General features: G+C 41.3%; 1 protein-coding gene across 1 annotated transcript in view; it reads left to right on the top strand.

Moving 5' to 3' along the window:
* Nucleotides 1-5,121, top strand: part of LOC101985499 (phosphatidylinositol 3,4,5-trisphosphate 3-phosphatase TPTE2-like) — a gene marked incomplete at its 3' end in the record, with an annotated part of 99,014 nt that overhangs the window by 72,570 nt on the left and 21,323 nt on the right. The window lies entirely within an intron of this gene.

Below are 5,121 nucleotides of genomic sequence, written 5' to 3'. Positions count from 1 at the left end.
GGAACTAGCTCTTGTAGACCAGGCTGGCCTCAAACTCACAGAGATCCGCCTGCCTCTGCCTCCCGAGTGCTGGGATTAAAGGCGTGCGCCACCACAGCCCGGCTCTTAACCAGTATTTTTTAAACTCATGATTCTGTGATTTAAGGGTTAAGCTGGGTGGTTCTAGTGAACCAAGATGGAACTGATTTTCTCAGAGGGAAACTCTTGCATCTGTGAGAAACTACTGGGCCATCTGAAGATTTACCCGTCCTCAATAGCTTAGCTAAGTCTCCCTCCCTATCTATCTATCTATCTATCTATCTATCTATCTATCTATCTATCTATCTAATGTTCTTAAAATAAGGCTTCTCTGATCAGCACAAGCAGGCCAAGATTCAACTTTTTTACATAAAGGCAATGGCAGAGGTTACAAAAACAGCATCAAAAGAGACTGCAAAGCCACTTAGGACACATGCTCAAGCCTAGTGTGATATGGTTGCCTCTGCCATTCTATTAAAACAAGTAAATTACAAAGCCAGACTTGATGAAAGGAATAGAAAATAAGTTGTATCTCTTGATGGGAGGATCTGAAAGGAATTGTGATTATTTTGTTAGGAAGAAATAAAAAATGATATAAATAAAATATATATTCTTTAAAAAATCATTAGCTAATTTATCCTTTGAGAATTTCATATATGTATGCAATGTATTTTGATTGTCTAACCCCACTTCCCCCTCTCAGCTCCCCAGAATTCCTGCCAGCCCATCCCCCTCCCAACTTCATGTCCTCTTCTTTTTCATATCCTGTCGGTTCTCCTTATATGTACATGGTGTGTGGCCATGCACTAGAGCATGTGCAAAGGATCAGAAGCTACACCCTCAAAACTGACTCTCCCCAAGCAGTCACTAACTTCCGGGGGTTCCTCAGCTATCAGGGAAGCCCACTGTGTCTCCACCCCCATGCTGGTGTTGGCTGGCTTGACTTGACGCTGACAGCCATGGCTAGTATGAACTAAGACATCATGTCCCGAATACAAGCTTTTCACGGCACCCTCTGCATTCCCCAACTCTTTCTTTCTTTATCTTTTTATTTATTGATTGATTGATTTTTCCATTAAAAAAACTTACACTTCTTCCCCTCCTCCCATTCCCCTCCCGCTCCCACACTCACCCTCCTCCTTCCCCCTCCCTGCTTGAGAGAGAGCAGGGAACCCTGCCCTGTGGGAAGTCCAAGGCCCTCCCCCTTACATCCAGGCCTAGGAAGCTGTGCATACTTATAAACTAGGGTCCCAAAAGGCCAGGACATGCAGTATAAACAAGTCCCAGTGCCTTTATCAATGGCTTCTCAGTCAGCCCTATTGTCAGCCACAATCAGAGAGTCCGGTTTGATCGCATGCTCATTCAGTCCCGGTCCAGCTGGATTTGGTGAGCTCCCATTAGAACAGGCACACTGCCTCAGTGGGTGGACCAACCCCTCGTGGTCCTGACTTCCTTGTTTGTCTTCTCCCTCCTTGTGCCTTTCAACTGGACCTCAGGAGCTCAGTCCAGTGCTCCGATGTGGGTCTCTGTCTCTATCTCCATCCATTGTCGGACAAAGGTTCTATGGTGATATGCAAGATATTCATCAGTGTGATAGTAGGGCAAGGCCAGTTCAGGCATCCTCTGCTCTGGTGCCCAATGACCTAGCTGGGGACATCCCTATAGACACCTGGGATCCCCTCTAGAGCCAAGTCTCTTGCCAACCCTAAAATGGATGCCTTAATGTAGCTATCTTCTTCCCTTCTCCTATATCTGCCCTTCCTTCATCTCAACCCTCGCACTCCCCCAAGCTCTCGCCAGTCTTTCCCTTCTCCCTTCCCTCTCCCCCTCCCCTTCCATCAACCTCATCCCCTCGTCTACACCCACACCCATGCTCCCAACTTTTGCTCAGCGATCTTATTTCCTTTCAATTTCCAGGATGATCTATATATGTTTTTCTTTGGGTCCACTTTGTTATTTGGCTTCTCTGGGCTTGTCAACTATAGGCTTAATGTCCTTTGTTTATGGCTAGAGTCCACTAGTGAGTGAGTACATACCATATTCATCTTTTTGGGTCTGGGATATCTCACTCAGCATAGTGTTTTCTATTTCCATCCATTTGCATGCAAAATTCAAGATGTCATTGTTTTTTACCATTGAGTAGTACTCTAATGCGTATATATTCCACACTTTCTTTATCCATTCTTCCATTGAGGGGCATCTAGGTTGTTTCCAGGTTCTGGCTATCCCATGCTCTTGGATACGTAGGAACAACATAGTAAATTCTATGGCAATTCTACCAAAGGCAATCTATAAATTCAACGCAATCCCCATCAAAATCCCAACAAAATTCTTCACAGACTTTGAGAGAACAATAATCAACTTTATATGGAAAAACAAACAAAAAAAAAACGGGATAGCCAAAACAATTCTATACAATAAAAAAGTACCTCTGGAGGCATTACCATCCATCCCTGACTTCAAACTCTATTACAGAGCTACATTAATGAAAACAGCTTGGTATTGGCATAAAAACAGAGAGGTTGACCAATGGAATCGAATTGAAGAACTGCATATTAATCCACAATCCTATGAACACCTGATTTTCAACAAAGGAGCTAAATTACACAATGAAAGAAAGAAAGCATCTTCAACAAATGGTGCTGGCGTAACTGGATGTCAACCTGTAGAAGAATGAAAATAGATCCATATCTATCACCATGCATGAAACTCAAGTCCAAATGGATTAAAGACCTCAATATAAATCTGACCACACTGAACCTGATAGAAGAGAAAGTGTGAAGCAGTCTACAACAGATGGGCACAGGAGACCACTTCCTACGTATAAACCCAGTAGCACAGACAAAGGGGGAACAATGAATAAATGGGACCTACTAAAACTGAGAAGCTTCTATAATGCAAAGGACACTGTCATTAAGATAAAAAGGCATCCTACTGAGTGGGAGAAGATCTTCACCAACCCCGCAACAGACAAAGGTCTGATCTCCAAAATATATAAAGAACTCAAGAAACTAGACTTTAAAATTTTAATTAACCCAATTAAAAAATAGAGTACTGAACTTAACAGATAATTCTCAACAGAAGAAGTTCAAATGGCCAAAAGACACTGAAGGTCATGTTCAACTTCCTTAGTGATCAGGGAAATGAAAATCCAAACAACTTTGAGATACCATCTTATACCTGTCATAATGGCTAAAATCAAAAACATCAGTGATAGCCTTTGCTGGAGAGGATGTGGAGTAAGGTGAACACGCATCCATTCCTGGTGGGAATGTAAACTTGTGCAATCCCTTTGGAAATCAGTGTGGCGATTTCTCAGGAAAATGGGAGTCAACCTACCTCAGGATCCAACAATATCACTCTTGGGAATATACCCAAGAGATGCCCTATTATACTGCAAAAGAATTACTCATCTATGTTCATAGCAGCGTGATTTGTAATAGCCAGAACCTCCAACTCTTTCTTTCTGTCCTCCTTTCCATGTTGTTTCCTGAGGTGTGTGTGTGTTTGTGTGTGTGTGTGTGTGTGTGTGTGGCAGGAGGGATTATACAGATGTCCCATTCAGGGATGAGAATTTACAGTCACTTATTTTCAACACTTTGACCAGTTATGAGTCATTGCTGATAAAGATGGAAAGCAACACAAATCTTTGTATATAAATATAAATATTTAGAAGGCAGTTTGACAACATTAATTTGGCAAAATAACAGTAGGTTTCCAAGTTGGACCTATTTCCTTCCTAACCATGAGCTTTTGCCCAGCTTTACAGTACTAGGCATGATTAACCTACTGTAGAGCCTCAAATCCCACAAAAATTAAATGATCGCCCGATAACAGTCAACACTCCTATTGTACATTTTGCCTACTAGGTCAATATTATACTATGCAGGATCCAGTGTTGAATAATATCATCGATGTCTTTTATCCCCCAGTAATGTTTTGTTTCCCACATCTATTAAAGCTAGCCCTCAGGGGGAAGATTCCTAGTCAGTTTCAAATTTATTTCTCTGTGTCCTTCAACCAACATGTGTGCTGTTTTCAGCAATAAATCACATCATCTAATTGTAATGGGTAACCAAGAGCAAAAGCAATACCCACATTATGTTGTTTTTTATTGGAGGGGGTCTGTTGGGTCTTCATGAGCATTAACTCATAAGGAAGTATCCTGTGTTTGGGGAGAAGATTGTCATTTAATGGCCTCTGTTTTCTGGGATAAATATTATCCACCCATGTAGGTTATCTTCATTCGAGCTCCTTTAAAATGTGTATTTATATATTGAGTTTGCAAATTATAGTGAAGAAATATTGCTTTGGACATCTTTCAATGACTAAATCAATTTGATCTATGCAAATGTGCAATGTTACTGTTAGTGTTTTTATTGCTATGGTAAAATACCATGAACTCAGGGGAAAGGAGGTTGATCCACCATATAGGTAAGTCAGGGCAGGAACTCAAGGCGGGAACCTGGAGGCAAAAGTTGATGCAGAGTCCATAAAGGAGGGCTGCTTACTGGCTTGCTCTCCAAGGCTTGCTCAGGATCATCTGAACAGAGATGGTCCCACCCACAGTAGACTGAGCCTTCCTATATGAATCACTATGTAAGAAAATGCACCACATACTTACCCATAGGCCTGATTGGGGCATTTTCTTAATGAAGTTTCCTCTTTCCAAGTGAATCTAATCTAGCTTGTGTCAAGTTGACATAAACTAGCCAGCACAGCTATGGTCTCTGAATTTCCAACTGAAAGTAATTGCTTAAAAAGTTACCTTATATGTATATATATTAATGTCTAATTTACCTCAGTAAAAGTTTAATTTCACAAATATACATGTACATATATACAGATTACATATGTGTGTAATTATACTTTTATTGATATATATGCATATGTATCTCAAAGTGCAGTCTTGTATTACTTAATGATATAATATGTTTCATTGACTTATTTTGTTATTGTGTGAGCGTTGTGATGTGTACTTAAACAAGATAGCTAGCCAGGCGGTGGTGGCGCATGCCTGTAATCCCAGCACTCAGGAGGCAGAGGCAGGCGGATCTCTGTGAGTTCGAGGCCAGCCTGGTCTACAAAGGGAGTTCCAGGACA

The sequence above is a fragment of the Microtus ochrogaster genome, unplaced genomic scaffold (genome assembly GCF_000317375.1).
Source record: "Microtus ochrogaster isolate Prairie Vole_2 unplaced genomic scaffold, MicOch1.0 UNK41, whole genome shotgun sequence".
NCBI lineage: Eukaryota > Metazoa > Chordata > Mammalia > Rodentia > Cricetidae > Microtus > Microtus ochrogaster.
Note: the sequence above shows the minus strand (reverse complement) of the source record. Positions and strands in the feature narration are given on the sequence as shown.